The sequence below is a fragment of the Pogona vitticeps genome, chromosome 3 (genome assembly GCF_051106095.1).
Source record: "Pogona vitticeps strain Pit_001003342236 chromosome 3, PviZW2.1, whole genome shotgun sequence".
Classification (NCBI taxonomy): Eukaryota; Metazoa; Chordata; class Lepidosauria; order Squamata; family Agamidae; genus Pogona; species Pogona vitticeps.
The window spans coordinates 236,254,513-236,276,974 of NC_135785.1; the positions used below are offsets into that span (position 1 = coordinate 236,254,513).

Genomic DNA, 22,462 nt, shown 5'->3' on the forward strand with positions numbered 1-22,462 from the left:
ACCAAGGATGGGGTCTGCAGCTTGGGGATCCATCTGGACCTGGTGCTCACTATGGAAACTCAGGTGGCGTAGGTGGTCCGTACCGCCTTTTTTCATCTTCAGCGGATAGCCCAGCTGTGGTCCTATCTCAATGTTGGGACGCTCACTACCTTGGTGCATGCGCTCGTAATCTCAAGATTAGACCACTGTAATGCGCTCTACGTGGGGCTGCCTTTGAGGCTGTTGCGGAAACTCCAGGTGGTGCAGAATGCAGTGGCCAGATTACTTAGTGGAGTGAAAAAATACCAACACATTTTGCCCACTCTGGCCACACTGCATTGGCTGCCCATTCGGATCCGCATTGACTTCAAAGTGTTGATGCTTACGTACAAAGCCCTAAACGGCTTAGGGCCTCGATATCTGGCGGAACGCCTACTCCCACCAAGATCTACCTGTGTCACTCGTGTGAGCCAGGAGGTGAGGCTGAGCAGCCTAACGCCGAGGGAGGCCCGGAAGGAAAAGACAAGAAATCCGGCCTTCTCAGCAGTGGCTCCTCACCTCTGGAACAACCTACCTCCAGAGATTCACGTGGCTCCCTCACTGGGTATTTTTAAAAATCAATTAAAAACATGAATGTTTCGGCAGGCCTTCCCTTCAGTCAATTCCTGATGCTTTCTTTCCTTCCTTTTCCCATTGTCTGCTCCCATCTTTGTGAAATGTGTTTTGCTATGTAGAAACTGTTTTTATATATATATTTCTGTGTGTTTTTTGCTGTAAGCCGCCTAGAGTGATCTTAACTGACCAGATAGACGGGATAGTTAGTAAATAAATAAATAAATAAATAAATAAATAAATAAATAAATAAATAAATAAATAAATAAATAAATAAATAAATAAACAAACACACACACACACACACACACACACACACACACACACACACACACACACACACACACACACACACACACACACACACTGTACCCCTGGCTACCCAGAACCCCATGTGTTCAACACCAAAGGTATTGAAGTGGTCTACTTTCTCCCAAACACAACATCTCTAATTCAGCCTCCAGGGAGCCTTAAGGACCTCTTTAATGCTCATTACTGTATGGAAAGGATTGTCAATGTTATGAAAGAGAACCCCAAAAGAGAGAATTTTTCTCTATGTATGTGTGTGTGTGAATCATCTGTTTATGCCTTGGACAGTACTTACATTTGGGGGAGGCATAAGAGTTATACACAGATTTTGAATTACATGGGGGTGTTGCACCCCTAACACACTGCTGAAGGGAGAAGTGTACAGTATTACATGATAAAAACACAATCATTATAGAATTGGCCTACTGCAGATTTTTGCTTGTTCTGTACACTACATATCATCCTAGCACCTTAACAGTATCAGAAAAGGCACAATGTAAATATTTGAAATACTGTAATAAATAAAAAGATTTTGCTTCCTCTTGCAGCCCTGGAACTTCCCACTGTAATCTAAAGGGTCCCCTAATTCTCTAGAATGAAATTTAGGAAAGCACTAGGAAGACTGTGGTCTCTTCTTGTTCCCCTGGGGTCCAAAAGAAATATTTCTTCCATAACGGACTCCATAGAAGAGACACGAGAGCTTCTTGCAGAACAAAGGTTTATTAAACTTGGATGAAAGGAACTAACAATAAATTCACTATTGCCACAGACGAAGGAACTCTTAGTCAAGTTGTGTAACCAAAGTCTAGCCTCCTCTTGATTCCCTACAACCTTAGAAAAGGCTGTGTAAATATTTGAAATAATAAATAAAAGGTATTTTAATCCTCTAAAGCAAGATTTAGGGGAATATCGAGAAGAGCTACAATGACTTATTAATGAATATGTATAGACCACTTCGATTCAAACATTTCAGAGCAGTATACAATAACAGTGCAGTATACACAACACACAAATACACTATACACACATAAATATACAATATTTTTGCATCCCATGAAACAGATATTTGGTTGGACTATTCAGCGAAGGTCTACATAAACTGGTATGTTTAAATATGTGCCTAAAGTTAAAAAAACTGTAGACACGTGTTGAACTTGTGAGGGTGCTAAAAAACTAAAAGCCCTTGCATAACAGACCTGAGGAACATGAGCAACCAGGAATCAGTGCATCAGAAGTTCCTCACTTCTGTTAGATGTGGCAGACAAAACCTCAGAAAACTATTTCAGAAAGCAATAACATTATTTTGTAAAACAAAATGAGCTGGAGTCTCTACAAGGAAAAGCTATAGCACTTTGGAGCTTTGAAAAAGGCAATTACTATGTCATGATAGAGGTTTTAAAAATTATAAGGGAAAAGGGAAAAGCAACCTTCTGCTGTAATCCTAGAAATCAGGATCACCAGTTGAAACTCACTGGCAATAGACTGAGGCGAAACCAGTAAACAAACTTCTTAGAGATATATATTATTAAATTGTGGAATTTGTTACCACAAAATATGATGACATTTAATGGCTATGAGGATCAGACCCATCATCCACAAATTCATCTATCAGTAACTGAATCATCATAGCTAAAAGGAACCGTCAGAGACAGTATATCACTGAACATCAGTTCAGGATTATTTAGAAAGCAGGCTATTGTTTCCACACCCAACTTCCAACTGTCCTGGATACATCTGGTCTTCCAGTATACAGTAATTGTATGGACCTTCAGCTTTACTTGGTAGGCTTTAACTCACATTTTATGGCAATCCAGAATTCTTCTTACAGAAAAGCCTCATCTAAAACATCAGTCCTGTGTTGTGTTCCCATTGACAGAGTTGTGTTAATCTGGAGGATTCAAAACATGCATAATTTCCACTTTGTATGTCCAGAACCCAGTTGTGCAAACTGCAGCCCTCCAGATGCTGATTGATTACAACACCCAGTATTCGTCATTATTGACTATGATGGCTGGGATTTGCAGGAGCTGGATTCAACATCTGGAGAGCCACATGTGGCCCATCTTAGTCTAAAATGTGGATGGTTATTATGCTCTATTTCTCTTTAACTCTGGAGGTTTTTTCCCTTCATTTTTAAAAATGTTTTTCATAAGCATACAATAACAGTGGCTGGATGGATATGTTGGTACTGTATATAGACACACACTGAAATAAACCAACTAATTACATAGTATCACATCTGTGCCATTTTTCAATTCCACATATCCATCCCCTCAACATTCAATATTATCCCTCTATTTATATCACATTTTATACTTGGCTCATTTGCATATTGCACCTGAGTCATACCAGCTAGCTGACTTGACACACTGGTATTCTTTCTACAGGATATTAGCCTGTTTCCCCTAAAATAACACCTAACCTGAAAATAAGCCCTAGTATGATTTTTCAGGGTGCTCTTAATATAAGCCCTACCCCAAAAATAAGCCCCAGTTAAGTGAAACCCCGCCCTCCAACCATTGTGCAGCCACCAGAAGAAGATGACATGACTGTATCTGAACAAATGTAGATTCTTATACATGAAAAACATAAAACATACCCTGAAAATAAGTCCGAATGCGTTTTTGGAACAAAAATTAATATAAAGACCCTGTCTTATTTTTGAGGAAACACATAAGTCACAACAAGGAACAACTTCGTACTGAATAAGGAGGGTGAGATCAGCAATAGATTAGAAGCCAATATGTTTATAATTACAGATTGCATTAAAACTAAAGGTATGTAATCTTAAGAAAGTACTGCACATAGTGTTCTCAGTTAATATTAAACTAATTTAACTAACATCACAAACAATTATACATAATTGACCAAAAGATAGAAGCAAACCAGTCTTGCGAGGTCAAATTTGATCATGAAATAAATGTGCAAAAAACAAACTCCATGTTGTTGAAGATAATGGCTCTCGGGTGACAGAGAAGGATCTAGAGATAAGGCTTATCTACTACCTGCACCTGAAGAAGTCATCTGAAGTCGACAAACGCTTATGCTAAATAAAACTGACTAATCTATAAAGCACCATGAAGTTTTTCATTGTTTTTGCTACAGTCTAACAGAGTTATCCCTCTTAAACTTCTCTTATTGAAAGTATTTCAAGTGTTTCAGCATTTCCGAAAGAATTCCAACTGCAAGCATTTAAAAAGAAAACAGTACATAGATTCTTGATTTGGAGCTCTCCCTTTTCCCCTTATTAACACATATTCCAAAAATTTGCCCCATATTACATAAAAATTATTCTTTTTCAACTCTCCTTTCTTCATCTTTAAATTACAATCTATGCAGTTCTGGAGAGGAGGACAATAGAAGAAGAAGAATGAGAAGAAGAAGAAAAAGAAGAATATGGCAAGAGGTCCCGTATATGGTGGTGGGGAACACTGTTATTGTGTTGTAAGTGTATATGTTTTATGTATATGATTTTTTTGTTATAGTTATAAATAAATAAATAAAAATATTTTTTTAAAAAAAGAAAACAGTACAAAAAACACTCTGTGGCACAGGCACAGTTTTCCACCAAAACCAATCAACAGATTTAACAGATTGTATAATCTAGTCTGAATTGGAACAACTGGGTTACAACAGGATGCATACAACTAGAATTTCGAACATGTACCTTTTTCCTATCCAACTTGGTGCATGCACAAGTGTGTACAAACCCGGACATATATTTTTGTACAAGTGCAATTGCACTACATCTCCCAGTGTGTCTGTGCCGCCACCTCCAGTGGCCATGCTGGCTGAGACATTGTGGAACTCACAGTCCAGAAACTAACATTTTCACATCCTACTATATCCTACTTATTTTGAGGTTATGTGCAGTCATTTGCCCACACTTCAACTACATTCCAGACATCTGCCATGAATGTTTCAACATTTTATGATATACAAATGAACTATAATCCAGTGTTATCTACAGCATCTGGAGTTCATATCTTCCTAATCTGATATATGCCCTCATTTCCATTTATGTACAATTGCCTACAACACAGAACAAACATGAAAGACTTTGCACAAAAGAATAAATGGACACAAACCTGACATCAGAAATGACAAAACTGAAAAGCCACTGAGGAAAAAAACTTCATTCTCCCAGAGCATTCTGTTTATGACTTTTAACATTTGTTTGTTTGTTTGTTTGTTTGTTTGTTTGATTGATTGATTGATTGATTGATTCACTGATTGACTGATTGACTGACTGACTGACTGACTGATTGATTGATTGATTGATTGATTGACTGATTGATATACTGCCCATCTGGCAGCCAAAGCCACTCTGGGCAGTTTACAACAAGTAACAAAAAAACAACAGGGTAACAAAATAGCAAATAGTGACATTAATACATGGGGTAAAAATCAAAAATCATAAAGTGAAGTGAGGATAAAATTATAATACAGTGGTGCCTCGCACAGCGAGGTGAATCCATCCCGGATTAACCCTCGCTGTGTGAAACATCGCTGAGCGTTAAGAAAAAACCCATTGGAACGCATTAAACATGGTTTAATGCGTTCCAATTGGGCCGAATACTCACCGTTCAGCTATGCTTCCCTATGGCTGGCAGCCATTTTCGCGCCCTCCCCTCGCTGAACGAGGGCGCGAAAATGGCTGCGATCAGCTGTCCGGCGGGTCCAAAATGGCCGCCGGAACAGCCGAAATGGCCAGCTGCAGCGTTTTCGCACCCTTGGTAAGTGAGGGGAGGGCGCGAAAACGCTGCGCACAGCCATTTCGGCTGTTCCGGTGGCCATTTTGAAGCCGCGGAACAGCTGATTGGCGGGTCACAAAGTGAAGGTCGGTAAGCGAACCGCTTACCGCCCTTCGCTGTGCGATTTTCGCCCATTGGGGGCATCACTCTGCGATCGCATTAGCGATCGCAAAAGCGTCACCGTAGAGCGAATTCATCGCTCTACGGGGCGCTCGTTCTGCAAGGCACCACTGTACAATAAATTAAAAGCACTGAAGAAAATAAAAACATGGAGCATGGCAGTATAATTGAAGTTATATTATTGGACACTATTGTATCAGAGTGTAGTTTATTCTGGGAAGGCCTGTCTAAATAGCCAGGCTCTTAGTAGCTTTTTGAATGTAAGGTAGCCTTTGAAGAGGAATACTATGATGAATAACCTGCAGTTATAGGAAGTGAAGTGAACGCTACTGTAAAATCACTGAGAACAGGAGTAGGTGGAATATCAATACTGTAGAACTATTTCAATCCACAGAGACTGAATCTATCCAAATACTAACAAGAATATGGCAACAAATATGGAAAACAAGACAAAGGCGCACAGATGGGAAATGTTCAATATGCATTCCAATCTCCAAGAAAGGAGATGCCAAGGAATTCAATAACTATAGGACAATTTCTCTAATTTCCCATGCAAGCAAAGTGATGCCCAAGGTGTTGCAAGAAAGCCTTTTGTCTTATATGAAGTGAGAAATACCTGATGTTCAAGCTTGATTCCAAAAAGGAAGAGGTAGAGCTGGCAAAGATAATAATGCTGGGAAGGGTAGAAGGCACCAGAAAGCGGAAGACAAAATATGAGATGCATTGACTCCCTAAAGGAGGCTGCAACCTTTGCTTTACAAGAATTGAGCAGGGCTGTTGAGGACAGGGCATTTTGGAGATTCATCGGGTCAGCATAAGTCTGAGGCAAACTAACAATATATAACAACAACATTCTTCAACAACGGACTTCAAAAACCAATTACAGCTGAAACAGGTGAGTAAGAACTCATGAAGTAGTTCAATTATGTGTCCTGTGCCCTCAACAGAAACAAAGATCACACTGTGTATGTTAAACAGCTGATTAATACAAGGATGTTGGTGTTACTACCCATGTTTGTTACTATGCTCTGTTAAGCAATGAATAATTATCAGTGCTTGCACTTGTCACATTTCAGTTCCATCTGAACCCACCGATTACAATTTATCAACCACAAATATATAATAAAGTGTAGTAACACCAAGTGGGATAATGCCTTCTTGCATCAGATTAAATAGACTGTAGTTTACAAAAGTCTGTGGTATGGATTTTTTTCCCTAGCCTTTTAAGTGCTGGTAGATTCTTTGTTTTTCTTTCTTCTCTTTAATATATAGTGTAATTAAATACTTCCAAAAAATGAAGAGAGCCGTGTTCACACAATACAATGCAGGGGGTCTCAGGCTCTTAAATTCTCTGTATTATCAACAAGACACTGGTACGTATTGGAGGAACTGGACTTTGATCCAGTAAAGCTAGCAGACTGTATGATTTTTAGTGGTCTAATAAAGGTTTCACCTGCTTCTGCACTATAGTAAAAGAGTTCCATTGTCATTCAAAATCTAGTATTATTAATATTTCCCCTTACGTCTAAGAAAAGGGTTTTTTTGCTCAATATTCTGGCCAACTATCACTTCAGAAGTTTACTACAAGAAGAACCGATAGACTCTAATTTTATTATCTGTATTTCAGTTTCTCAAGAAAATAACAGTTCTCAGTGGTCTGTCTTGTTATTAGATATGACAAACCAATTTGAGAATGCTTCATTCTGGGGCAGTTCCACGTAACGTAAAGAACTGGCCTATAAGGGAGAATTTGTATAATGTTCAGATAGAGTGAAGCAATAGCACCATTCTGCTTTAGTCAGAAATCATTAGGAATTATATTGACAAGCTGTCCAAAGGAGGGTAACCAGGATAGTAAAGCATCTAGAAATAAACAGTTGAGGGGATCTGGCTATGTTTAGCCTGAAGAAGAGAAGACTGCAAGGCAATACAACAGCCAGCTTCAAATAGTTGAATGGCTTTATGTGGCAGATAGAACAAGCTGGTCTTTCTGTAGCTCTAAAATGTAGGACCCCCGAAAACAGATTTAAATAATGAGAAACGAGATTCTGTCTGAACATTAAGAACTTCTTGAGAGTAAGAACCATTTGAAAATGGAACAACTGCCACAATGGTTGGTGAACTCTTCTTCACCGACAGTTTTAAAACAAGTTAGATGTTACTCCTCAGAGTTTCACCTGCTCTTCCATTTAAAAGCTATCCATTTTTGGCCACCCATCAGTGAGTGACTTTGATTATGGGGATTACTAAAGGACAGGGATGGGGCTTAGTTCCAGATAGCTTCCTGAAAGAGGACCATAATAATAGCAACTGCTTGTTTGAAATTCTTTTTTTTTTCACTTGTGAAAAATACATTCCCACAAATGCATCAGTTAACTTCATTCTTCTATCTCTTTATTATTCGAGTGTTATACTTCTCAAAGTCCTCATTTCAGGCACTAAATACTGTAAAGTGTTCAGCTGCAGTATTCTTCTAAAATCCAGAACAGTGGTCCTTCCATAACACATCAATCCGTAAATTAACTATCCATGTCAGGATTCTAAATTTATCTAAGGATTTCGATGCTTGAAAATGAAATAAAAACAAATGGTGAAAGGAAACAATAGGACAATGTAAAAGAGAGAGAGAAAATAGAGGACTTTGTTGCTGTTATGTGCCAGCGAGTAAATTCTGACTTTTTATGGCAGCTCTGTGAATTAGCGACTATAGAACTAGCCAGTACAAATATGCAAGCTACTTCTATGAATTAAACAGTAATAAACATTTCCGTTTATTGTTTTTAATGATTTAAGTTGCTTTTCTAGAACAGAGACTTCCAAACTATCATGAGTTAGAAACTTTCATTTACTAATACAAACCATTAGATTTTGTAAGAATTAGGGTCAAGTATCACATACATTTCCACATAAATTAACAGGTACTGAAACAAATCTGTTTCAACTAATTCTTGCCTCCTTTAAAAGCCAGGACCATAAGCCAGGACTGGATCTTTGTTTACAAATTCTGGCTTGTTTGGCAGCAACAAGCCAAAGATCCTGGGTATGGGTGACACACTAAATCAAGTGTGGATGACTCTGGCATTGATATTTTGGGATGCTAAATGATACAGGGAGCTGCTTTAATCAATTTAAAAGGTGTGTCACCAAGTTTCAGGAGCTGTAACTCCTTTTGCCAGAATAAGACTGAGCCACCAAAAATGGCCTTGGTGGCACCTCTGACCGTAGGGCTGCACTTCGCCTCCTCCCGTACTAAAAATAGCATAATTTATTTGTTTAGCCTAGATGGGCACCATAAGTTTCAGAAGACCACACATGGTCCCTGGATCCTTGCCTCTGTTAAATCTTACTATTCTATTGTCAAGTATCATAACATGTGGAGAGGCATGGACTTTGCTTCCCTGAAACATTGTACTGTTAGAGTTGTTATGAGTGTGATTCTGCTGGGAAACAGTACAGGCTCCCCGTGTGCTGCTGAGATTTTGATGTGAGAAAAAACAGCAATGTTTTGGCAGAGGTAACAAGCCTAGGAAGTTGCCCATCCCTGGTTTAGGTGGTTATCCAGGTGGTAGGAGCCAAATGGGAATGAGTACTGTACGTAGTTGTATAGATTAACCCATCTGTCTGTCTGTCATTTCTTTGGATGTGCACGCAGAATAGGGATACACTATAATGACAATAATCAAAAGTATGACTACCCAGGCAAAGTAAACAGGCATATATGGGGGCGAGCAGGAGAAACTGCAACCTTCCACATGCTGACATACCTTTGTGCCTTGCTATTGGTTACACCGGCTATAACTAATCAGAATTACAGTTCAGCAAGATCTGGACTTTGTCTGCCACTCTTCATACAAATGAGATCATTCTATTTTTCTGAACTTTCTCAAGAAAACAGCACACACTGTGTTCTACCACAGATCGAAAACTGTTTTGTCTAGTCAGAATGTGTGTGTGTGTGTGTGTGTGTGTTATATTATATAAACAAGACCAGAGTGTTTAACTTCATAAGTTGCCAATCACTTCCTTATTTTTATAGATTACTCATTTTACAAAAGAATCTTCACTGTTCCAAAACATCATTGTTTCATAGTTTCTCTTTAATCTTAAACGTGTACATTTAACCAGCCGTGTTCATTACAAAAACAAAACAAAACTCCAAACTATCATGTGCTGGAATATTAAGTCAATCAGGGTTAAGTCAATCAGGCTTACTAGAAAAAAGAGAAGATGCAGAAATAATCTATGCAATAACCACCTTAGAAATGGAGAGCTGGAAGGGACTCTATGGATCAATGAGTCCAGCCCCTGTCAAGGAGGCACACTGGAGAACTGAATTCCCAACCTCTGGCTCCACAGCCAGATGCCTAAGCCACCAAGCTATGCAGAATAATGCGTTTTATGGAACAACAGTAATACAATGGTTGGGGAACCTTGCATTCAGCAAGACTGAACACCTGAAATATGCACTTATTAACCAGGTATTTTAGAAGCAATTTCACTGCCACTCCAGTCAATAGATTTTCTTGGGAGAATGTTCTCTCTGCAATTGGGGTCCCTGCCTTGTTCCTCTTTATAATTCTGAATGGCAATACAGTACTTAGTGTCACACTGGTATACTAGACCATAGGTTCTTAACCTCTAGTCCACGGACCCCCAGGGGCCATGATGTCCTCACAGGTGGTCCTCAAAGGCTTGAAGAAATGTTATGATCTCTTGCAGTTAAAACAGAATGCCTGCATGCATGCATGAAAGAAAAGGAAGCACAGAACAAAATATTAATTTCCCTTGCTTGTGTAAAATTTGGCTTTTCTAACCTATCGCCTCCATTAAAACAAACAAAATTAAAAATCAGCTCTGAAAATAATTGATAGCAGATAACTGATATTTCTGAATACAGTGGGAACATGCATGTGAATGACACCAAGTGGCTGAGAGCAGATGACATTTCTTGCCACTGTATAGACAATTAGCAGCCACAGGAAGAGAGAGTCTGAGTCAGTCAGTGTCAGTGTGAGTGAGTGTTTAGAGAGACTTCATTATCATGTTTTTTTCTTCAATTTCTACTAATAAAACCATTTGGTTATTGTCGAGTAAAGTGACTTTTCCATATTATTGCAGTGAGTTTTGTAATGATATATATTGGCTGAGCCTCAGAGTAGATCACTGGCTGAATTCTAAACGTGAAAGAACTGACTCTGTTGATGAGGATGCATCCCGTTCAAAGCAAAATGAATCTTCTTCCAATAATCTTAAAAGGTGTTGCCACTAGAGCAAGAAATATCTGTCAATGAGATGCTTCATGAGAAACTTTGAATAAATATTTGATGCATTTTAGGATCTTAAATCTTGAGGCAGTTCTTGGTGGCCCACATCAACAAAAGACATTTAAAGGAGCTCGGTGGTAAAGAAAAGGTTAAGAACTACTGTACTGGACAATATGCATTTAAATACCTCAAACTGAAAATATCAGACCACACTATTTACATCAAACCAAACACTAAAATCTTCACTAGGCTTCCCAGGAGAGGTACCACTCAATATCACCCAGGGAGGGAGACTGATGGGGTTACCTGCGCTCCCACCTATGCAGTCTTGGGCAAACTGCAAGGTCTCAGAATATCAGTAGAAGGAGGAAGTGGTAAGCCTCTTTGACTACTTCTGACCTAGAAAAACCTATACAGATCACCGTAACTCACAAACGACTTGATGGCACATTATTAATTACTGTGTCTAGTTACTCAAAATCATGCCCCATTTTTCTCACCGAACTTTCAGGTAAATGTGCATAGAATTGTTTATATATAACACACTTATTTGCATGTATAACCACCGGTAATTTTTTCCATGCTTGGCAGATTTCATTCCCGCTTGTATGTGCACAGAACAGAGCTTCACAGGACACTCCTGCACGCGTCTACTCAAAAGTAAGTCCCATTTAGTTCAATGGAACGTACAGTATTGCCCCAGGGACGCTGGCAAACGACTGCAGCCTCAATCGTCTCAACAGTGAGATGCCACCCATGTTTGTCAGTCCGGATCTCAAGTCTCTCCGTCCTCAGTGGGGCTCAGACTCATGCAAGCGTGCCGTGCACGGGGGTACAGAAGGACTTCCTCTTGAGTAAACATTTACAATTTGCAGCTACTGCTCCAGGACATCATCGTCCCGTTCCCAAAGAAGCCACACCGCTCCTCCTTGGAGACATAAACATAGCGGCTGCTTAACTGCTCCAGTTTTCCAACCCCCTTCCACATTATTCCGCTTTTTACCTGCACATAGGCGTTGCCCGAACCAAGTTCCTCTTCCCGTTATTTCCCCTTCGGCTCGGGAGTCGATAATCAGCCTGAATCCCCCGCCAATCAGAGAGACAAGGACGGAGCGGCCGCTTGTGACCACCATAAAGATTCTTCCCGGCAGCTAGAGCGTCACCAGTCTTGGCCTAGCTCCGGTTGCCTAGTAACGAGACCCAGGAACAGATAAAAGGCGTTCTACTTACTAACCTAATTTCGGTTTCGACGTGTCTGTTACGTGTAGTTTTCCACGAAAGCGCTCGTGTTATACCTCCTGCACACAATCGTTTTCTCATCTCTTTCCCTTGATTCTTTATTCAAAACTGCTACTTTGAATTAGAACCCCTCTCCAGCACCCATTAAATTATAAATGTTTACATATTTTACACATACATATAGTGTTTCAGCAATATGTAGTGTTGCCATTGTTTCTTACAGGGTTTTTGTATTCTTAACAGTAGCATGATAAATACCCTTTCCTTGCGGAGAGAGGCAGTAAAGCTTTACTCGCTAAAATTCTTCCCATGCAGCAAGTGTTACAGCCCAGGCAGTGTGAGAGACAGCTAACGACTGAGCAGGGGTTTGAATCCAGATCTCCTGAGTCTTACTCCATCACTTTAGATCTCCTGAGTCTTACTGCATCACTCTATCCGTGACACCCCACTGGAGGCTGAAGACTTGATTTCAAATCTTTGCTTGGCCATGGAATCTTACTCCAAGTGGCAATAGTATCCCTTGAACAGGTCACATACTGCAAAAACCTTATTACGGTTGCCAAAAGCAAATTGACTAAATACAACAAAAGCAGGATTATGTTGTACAGTATTTACTAAATAAAGCGCTGTCACTTTTACTGTATGCACTCAATATGGAGACCACCTCTGTTGGAACATGTTCCCTCATGTACATCTGCAAGTTGCAGTGATTCCTCATGACTTCCCACGGTGGGACACTTTTCTAATGGTCTGAAAAAGTGGCACTGGAATGGCATGGAAGTGAAAGCACTGCTCTGCCTCCTGCCAATTTGAGGGCTCCCAATCTCACAATTTGGCTTGAGTGTTTCTGCCAAATTATGGGGCTGAAAATCTTGTCATTGTGGGTAATTTCTCTGCTGATTAGGTTCTGTTCAGGGTGCATCTCAGGGGAGAAAAACTTATTAGTGGTTACCCTGCAGCTTCAACAACTCCTAGCCACTACCACCTTCTTCACAGCCAAAACTGAGGTCAATAAAGAGTCTTTCCAAGGCTGACATTTGTGAGTGGTTGAAAATACTTTGGAGGACTTTGATTTCTTGCTAATAACTGGTGTCATGGCCTCAATAGAGTAGTCTTCCAATGAAGAGCTTCAAGAACTGCAGACTCCAAAGCCTGATGGAGTTGGAAAACATACTTGACCCTGGAGATCCTGGGACATCCAGGAACTAGAAGCCTGAATCCACCAATTCCTGACCCTTGAAAACCTAGGGCATGAGCTTCAGTCTATGGATGATGGGAGCTCAGGAGCTGAGTCTGAGGGTGTGATGGAATAACCTCCCAGCCCTTAGGAGTGAGGAAAGCTAAAGGTACAAGTCCAGTTTGAGGGCCCCAAGTGGAGTGCTCAGCTGTAGGGGAGATCTTCTTGTGAGTAAGTGGTCATTTCACAAGTGGGCTCTTCCTTCCAAGTGTTCAAAGTGGGTGGGTTCTTCCCTTGCCAGTTGAACACCTGCAGCTATGTGAGGCTTCAGAAGCACAACTAGAAAACAGCCTTCATTGATCTCTTTAATTTGCTGGACACAGTATATCTGCCTTCCTCCTGTATACTTAAATCCCTTGCTCTGGATTACCTGGACTTTCTTTGACTATTCGGACTGCTTCTTAGGTTATGAACTTGGATTGCCCTGTCTGGGTGTCTGCTACAGTTCTCGCTTTACCCTTTCCATGGACTGGGACTTTCCTAGTCAAATGGCTTCATTTTCCTCTTCCGGTGTGGAACAGGGCAACTGGAGGACTTCCTGGTGAATTCTGGGGGTTGTGGTGAAAAATTCAAAAGTCCCATGCATAATGGCAAGATTGGTTCCTATTTTAGCCTACCTGTTTTTGTCTTTTCTTCTGCTTGAGGAAGAATAGCTGGAAGTGGTACATATCCTTGTGGTGAGTTGGTTTGTATCCTTCTACCAGCGGGTACCAATAAGCAGGTTTGCAACCTTTCAGCAGTACATTTTGCTACTCTGGGTAAAGCTCCCCTCACTTTGTCCTAGTTACAAGTCTGATTAAAGGTGAGATTCTGTAAAAGACAGGTTGTAGATTACCCAGAGAAAAGAAATTTGGTTTTCGTTTATATAACAATTTTATGTGATGAATTGAAAGTCAAGATATGTGACAAAAAGCAGCTGTCATATTTGTAGACTTTCCTAGATTTTCATGAAACAGTATCTGGAATAGTTTTGTTACTTCCACTGGGACTTTCTAGTTGCCAGAGCACTTGAATGTTTGTACATATATTGACTGAAATCCAATAGTAAATCACAATTGGAGTAGGCCCACTGAATTAGTGATTTGCTCAGTCAGTGACTTTGTAAATTCCATGGCTTCAATGGGCCTGCTCTACTTTCTATAGGGTTTCTGCCACTATGTTCTTATACGTAATTAGAAGGACATAGCACAGAGTTACTCCTGATTTCTAGCAAATGCAATTTTTAGCTAATGTCTGTTTTGCTACATTTGAAATTTACTAATGAAAAACAATAGAAGGGAACTGAACATAATGCTTAGCTAATGTTTTGTTTTATACATATTGCACATACTAAAGTAAACGTCATGTCTAAACATTTGACAAAAATAGTCAAAGTTGGGAAGTTACTTTTTGAAGTGCAAGTCCCAGAGCACCCCAACTAGGATGGCCACTAAATTATGCTTTCTGGGATGTCGTGGAAGGTGTAATCCAAAGAACTACCTTTTTCTATCTTTGAAAACAGTTAATCCATGCTTTATACCGAGGAATCTGTTTTTCACTATCCAAAAAATAATACTTTGTATTCCTCACTTTAAGGTGATTTAATACAAGTACACGTTTGTTTCCATATAAAAACCATTTCATGCAGGTTGATATGAGGATATTTTAGACCCCCAACACAGAATGCTCTAGTTTAGACCTACAGTATTTGGATCTTTTCCAAAGCTACAGGCATTGTGTTTAATATCAAACACTAGGTGGTGCTAACTAACTGATTTATCCAATATCCAATAATTTTCCATACAACTACAGTTTCTAAAACAGATGCTTTAAAATAGGTGGATCGCTTTGCTGGTCATGGGGACCAGTTTTCTGCCTCAAAGATTACTTGGGGGCCACAAAGACTAACAAAAAATATCCAGCCACCCCCCCTTCATGAATCTGGGAGTGCCCAGAGAAGGCTGGAGTTGCAAAAGCAGTATTGGAATGGACATATTTTTCTAATATATACTAAAATGTGATTTGAGGAGAATGGATAGATATACTTAAATAAATAATCAGAAAAAAATACGAGCGAAAATACAAAAAAAATCTGCATCAGTGAAATTTCTCAGGGGATGTTTACACATTTACATATACCCACTGAAAAATCCAGTTTTATTTCATGTCAAAACTCACATATTGATAAATTTGTTTTAGGAAGTATGTGATAGCATTTCTTATATAGATGTTATCTTGTATGTGTCAGATATGAACTTATCCAAGAAGAGTTTTTTGAATGCTATAGCTCACCCGTATATTTGAAAATAAGTTCAACTGCTTCAAATGCATGTAAGCCTTTATTTGTTTCGTCATCGTTAAGAATAATGATAAATGCTGGAAGTTATCACTGCTTCAACAGTTGGCATGTAATACAGATTGGGATGACCATCACAGATTTTATGTGATAACACTTCCATGATGAGAAGAGGTTGAAGCTAGGATATTAAAGGGGGAGGAGGATAAAATGTGATGAACCACACTAGTGTCTTCCCTATCTCTAGCTTTCTCTGTCAGAGCTTTTGAAATGCTGTGAAGGTGGGTTATGCTCAAAATCCTCCAAGGTATGCTTCAGGAGTATGTGGACTGAGAACTCCCAGAAGTACAAGCTGGATTCCAAAGGGGCAGAGGAACTAGAGACCAAATTGCTAACATCCGCTGGATTATAGAGAAAGCCAGAGAGTTCCAGAAAAAAATCTACTTCTGCTTCATTGACAATGCAAAAGCCTTTGACTGTGTGGACCACAGCAAACTATGGCAAGTCCTTAAAGAAATGGGAGTGCCTCACCACCTTATTTATTTCCTGAGAAACCTATACGTCGGACAGGAAGCAACAGTTAGAACTGGATACGGAACAACTGATTGGTTCAAAATTGGGAAAGGAGTACGACAAGGATGTATATTGTCCCCCTGCTTATTTAACTTATATGCAGAATACATCATGCGAAAGGCTGGACTGGAGGAATCCCAAGCCGGAATTAAGATTGCCGGAAGAAATATCAACAACCTCCGATATGCAGATGATACCACTCTGATGGCAGAAAGTGAAGAGGATTTAAGGAACCTTGTAATGAGAGTGAAAGAGGAGAGTGCAAAAAACGGTCTGAAGCTCAACATAAAAAAAAAACAAAGATCATGGCCACTAGTCCCATCACCTCCTGGCAAATAGAAGGGGAAGATATGGGGGCAGTGACAGATTTTACTTTCTTGGGCTCCATGATCACTGCAGATGGAGACAGCAGCCCCGAAATTAAAAGATGCCTGCTTCTTGGGAGGAAAGTGATGACAAACTTTGACAACATTTTAAAAAGCAGAGACATCACTTTGCCAACAAAAGTCCGCATAGTCAAAGCTATGGTTTTTCCTGTCATGATGTATGGAAGTGAGAGCTGGACCATAAAGAAAGCTGACCACCGAAGAATTGATGCTTTTGAACTGTGGTGCTGGAGGAGGTTCTTGAGAGTCCCCTGGACTGCATGGAGAACAAACCTATCCATTCTAAGGAAACCAACCCTGGAAGGACAGATCCTGAAGCTGAGGCTCCAATACTTTAGCCATCTCATGAGAAGAGAAGACTTCTTGGAAAACACCCTGATGTTGGGAAAGTGTGAAGGCAAGAGGAGAAGGGGACGACAGAGGATGAGATGGTTGGACAGTATCATCGAAGCAACCAACATGAATTTGACCCAACTCCGGGAGGCAGTGGAGGATAGGAGAGCCTGGCATGCTCTGGTCCATGGGGTCATGAAGAGTCAGACACGACTGAATGATGATGATGAAGGTGGGTTAAAAAAAGGGAGAGGACAGACAGATGGAGAGAGTACAGAGTTAGGGAGGGGATGCTTAGCTTTTGAGGGGAAAGAGTGATGTAGAGAGAATATATTGATGAGAGTTCAGGGAAAGGTTAAAGAAGATAAAAGAGTAACAAAAAACAAAATGCTACCAGGTTAGTTAGACATTATGATTGTTTTCCAGCCTTGTAAGTAAAGACTTCTGATTCCTGTTTAGCTACTGCTTAGATTCAAGCAGTAGTTAAACAAGAATGTGGGTAGGGAAAGTTAGTGGAATCCATATGGAATCCACTCTATGCCTTTGAGAATCAGTAAACACACAAAATTCTGTCCTTTGGTATGGGATGTGGGAGTACCTTTAATACTTTTAGTTGCCCATGGTTCAGAAAGAAGAAATAAAGAAGGGACCATACAAGTCCATGGAAAATAAAAGGTGGCTGGCTAAAGGCACCTGCAGGTATCAAATAACGCATTGTATGGACATGATGGGCATTGGTGGTGGTATCTGAGGTGTCTCTTCACGTGTGAAACAGACATTGCTGACGAATTCCTTCCCCAAGTTTCATGTGCAAACATGCATTCATGCACATGCAAGCACGCACACACAGAATTTCCATGGGAGACTGACAAACTACACAGAATACCTTCATGGGTGAATAGGTGAATGCAAGAGGAAGGAGGGCAAGAGATCCATAGCATGACAGATGTCAGTTCTTGTGATGTTGGATGTAGCCCAGTGTTGTCTAAAAGAGTTGTTGTTTTATTATATGTGTGTATTTTTCTTTTTGTAAGTGTTGTAAATTGTTCTGGGCTTCTATAAATTTAGTAGGACATTTTTAAACAACAGATGAATTAGTGAAGTGTGTGACTATTTTGTACAGTAAACAATGTAACACCATTTCATAATTTTCCTGGCATTTGTTGTACCACTGCCTTGGCAGACAATGGTTGACATTATACAGATGTGGAATTTATATTCTTCCAAACACATTTCAAGGCTCCTTCCCCCACCCCCCTTCTTGCCATCAAATGCTCTGGTAAGGTTGGCATTACCAAATTATGTTTCCTTTCTGCAGCCCAAACTCTCTTGCTACAGTTCTTATGCTTGTGCCCACCCTACTGTTGTGTGAAAACAGCCAGTCCCCATGCTCTGCTGGATAGAAAGAATCCTGCCTTGCACATGCTATAGAAGTGATGGCAGCAGTCTTTCCAAAGCAAAAGAAGGCAGCCCAAGAAAAAAATAAATAAAAGAAACATAGAATTAATTGAAGAAAGAGAGACAGCTCTGGAGCTGCTCACAGCTCTCATCTAGATAAGCAGGTAGGCAAGATAGGTAGTGGTGGCAGTGGTAAATTTGCTGTTGCAGCAGCCTGTTGCCTCTGATGACTGCCTCACCCAACCTCATCCAATGGCAGGGCCAGCACTGTCTATGATACTTTAAACATTAGAAAATACCCTGTTTCCCTGAAAATAAGACCTGGTCTTATATTAATTTTTGCTCCCCAAAAAACGCATTAGCACTTATTTTCAGGAGATATTCTAATTTTTTTAATGTACAACAATCTACATTTATTCAAATACATTCATGCCATCTTCTTCTGGTTGCTGCACAATGGTGGAGGGCGGGGTTTCACTTAACTGGGGCTTATTTTGGGGGTAGGGCTTATATTACGAGCATCCTGAAAAATCATACTAGGGCTTATTTTCAGGTTAGGTCTTGTTTTCGGGGAAACAGGGTATGTATGCAAAGCATGTATCTTGCTTATGAGCTACTATGCCCACCCCATCCCACCCCAGTTTTACCCACTTCATTATCTGAATCTTTCTTACATTTCATTGACTTCAGGCATAATCTGATATTGGTGCAACCCCACGTCCACTTATCTGTGAGTAATAAACCACAGTCAACTTGATGGTGTTTGACTTCTAATAAGGAATGTGTAGGAATGTACTGCCAAGTATTCAGATAGTTATGTATTTTCTCTTTGGGAGTTCTTCATAATATGACATATACAGCTGTCTGATAACTTGGCAGATCAGTTTCTGAGAAAGAATGATGATACAGATGACATCTACTTGATAGAAAACTCTTGGATATACCGTTTTCCCAAAAACAGGATTGTTTTTGTTTTTGCACCATTGTGCAGCAATCAGAAGATGACATGACTGTATTTGAATAAATGCAGATTGTTGTACATGAAAAAAAAATCTGAAAAAAAGCCCTAATGCATTTTTGGAGTAAAAATATATATAAGACCCTGTCTTTTTTGGGAGGAAACACAGTACGATCCAAGGTCCAATCTTTAGCATCTCTAAAATTCCTGGCCTGAAATTCTGAAGGGCTATTTATTTTGTTTGTTTCTTTCATTACTAGGCTGACTTTCTCCTGGTGAGAGGACCCAAGGCAGCTCACAATGATTAAATCAAATCAGATTAATACCTAGTAGGGTCATCATAAATTGCATTCAGTTTAATGGCAATTAAATATCTCACCTATAATACTTGGTTATTTTTGTTGTTGTTTAGTCATTTAGTCGTGTCTGACTCTTCATGACCAGCAGCCCTTTTCTATGTACACACAAGCAGGCAAGTCACAGACCTGATGTTCCAAGGAATTGCTATGCTTCTCTAGTTCTCCTATACACTCTTCTTTCATTAGCAACAGCCTTCAAGGTTAGCCACATACATCTGATGGCCAGGCGGGTGGAGTTAGCCATATTAATCTCTTTGCATGAAAACCTGTAAAGAGTCTCCTAGCGTTTCAAACACTAAGAAGATTTATTGGGTAAAAGCATTCCTTAAGTGTAGCCCCCGGCATTCGAGGAAGTGTACAGCAATCTACAAGACCTATGCCAAATAAAGTTTGTTAGTGTTTAAGGCACTACAAGATTATTCATTGTCTTTGTGCCAATAGGGTAACATGGCTAACTATCCCACACTCCTAGAAACATATGTCCTATATATCTTTAAAGCAGTTCCTAGTGTGAGAGAGATAATACTTATAAGGTACAATCCTGATTCTTACTATACTGTGATATTTTTCATGGTACAATAAAGTCTATTCCTGAGCCAGACAAATTTGAAAAGTGAAGCATTTAACTTTCCTGAACACATACGAGTGAGTAGTAGAGCAGCTACCCTGAACCCCAACCCACTTTGACCCCCCCAAAGTTTACCCCCACCCCAAAACTCAACCCCCACCCAACCTTGTTCCCCATCCTCACCACCTTGACCCCAATCCCAGGTGGAAGGCCCACCCCACAACCCATCCTCCAGGGGAGGCCTGTGGCTCTTTGGGAGAGTGTGGATGGCTGAAATGAGCACAGATTCTGACATTGAGAATATTCCACCAATATCATGAGAACTTCTGAAAGAGCCTGAAAGCTCTGGAAGGTGGCATAATATAAGGAATCCTGTAACACCGGTTAAAAAAGCCTTTGATTTGTTCTTTTCCCATATATTGCTGGTTTTGTGTGGGTGTGTGGGATGGTTTCAAAGATTACAAAACAATACAGAATACTTTATGCTGTTACAAGAGACAGAGATGTGTAGCACAGATACTCAAAATCCATCTGTCCCAAAAAACAGGTGGACACTGGAATAAATTTTGTGGAAGACTGTCTCAGCAGGAAATTCTGAAATTGTTGTTTAGTTGTTAAGTCGTGTCCAACACTTTGTGACCTCATGGACCAGAGCACGCCAGGCCCACCTGTCTTCCACTGCCTTCCGGAGTTTGGTCAAATTCATGTTGGTAGGTTCAATGATACTGTCCAAACATCTTGTCCTCTGTCGTCCCCTTTTCCTCTTGCCTTCACACTTTCCCAACATCAGGGTATTTTGCAGGGAGTCTTCTCTTCTCATGAAATGGCCAAAGTGTTGGAGCCTCAGCTTCAGGACCTGTCCTTCCAGTGAGCACTCAGGGTTGATTTCTTTCAAAATTGATAGGTTTGTTCTCTTTGCAGTCCAGGGGACTCTCAAGAGCCTCCTCCAGCACCACAATTCAAAAGCATCAATTCTTCGGTGGTCAGCTTTTTTTATGGTAAAGGTATGTAATTATTTGTGAAAGGGTGGTGTCAGTGGCATGCTATATTTGATAATTGTGTTTGTTTGTTAAAATCCGTTTTGATTTTTCAGGAATCACCGTATAGAGTTTTAAGCAATATTCTTCAACTAGAAGTAAGCGACACTCCTGCATTGTGAGGGCTGGCATTTATGGAGTCCTGAAGCCCTGTCTGGCTGAATATCTGAAAGATGAGTGTGAGAGTTGCCACATACAAGCACCAGGCTAAGCACCAGGCTAAAAAGTACATACCAGTTTTTCCTGGGATGAACATAACCTTTCAAGAATGCTGCAAACACCATGTGGAAAAATCTGTTTTTATGCTTCACTTTGTTATTCTAAGAGGTTATAGCTGTAATACACTTTTTCTGACACGGAGAGATACTGATCAGACCTTAATAATCATCACCAAAATAGGCAGATCTCACAGGGCATACAGACTGTTGAAACAAGTGCTAAGAAAATCTGATGAACTCTTTTAAAAACATGTGTCAAAGGTAATCAATAACAGACCTTACACTACATTTCTTTTACTGCCCACTGTAAAATTATGAATTTTTTAAGTGGTTCTTTTTGTGTTATCATTGTCACAGATGCTTCAGGGGACTTGAATGTTATAGGCAGGGAAAACAGGCTCTGGTCAATAAATGCCTTTTCTCAAAGCTATCGTTCTTTGCATCATTATTTTCCATGCTGTTTCCTACAATAAGAGAGCTTGGCTCATCATCTGTTTATTCCTTTTCCTGATATCCATAAAAGCTGGGTGAGGTCATATAGCCTTCCTATCACTACTTCTTTCACAGGAAACTAACCAGTTTCAGGTGACCCTCATACATAAGCATAGACAACAGATCTGCTAATCTTAGAAGATTTAATAATAAGACAATGCACCGTGAAAAGTTTCAGAATGTATAAACACTGGATTTGTTTGTTTAGAAATTCAGCACTCCTATCTGTAATTTGTCAGGTTTTCTACCATCTTGTTAAAAATAGAATTGAGAAACATCCCCTGTCCTCAGTGTTTTGATCTGCTTTTCGGCCTCCCTAAATAGAGGTGTTATGCCACCAAAACTACCGGT

At 40.0% G+C, this 22,462-nt stretch overlaps 1 protein-coding gene across 2 annotated transcripts in view; it reads right to left on the reverse strand.

Moving 5' to 3' along the window:
• Nucleotides 1-21,116, reverse strand: part of B4GALT4 (beta-1,4-galactosyltransferase 4) — a 52,082-nt gene extending 30,966 nt beyond the window's left edge. For both annotated transcript variants that reach the window (XM_020783836.3, XM_020783835.3), the window contains exon 1: nucleotides 12,042-21,116. The gene's annotated coding sequence lies outside the window, so the exon portion shown is untranslated. The remainder of the gene's footprint in view (nucleotides 1-12,041) is intronic.
• Nucleotides 21,117-22,462: the final 1,346 nt, after the last annotated feature.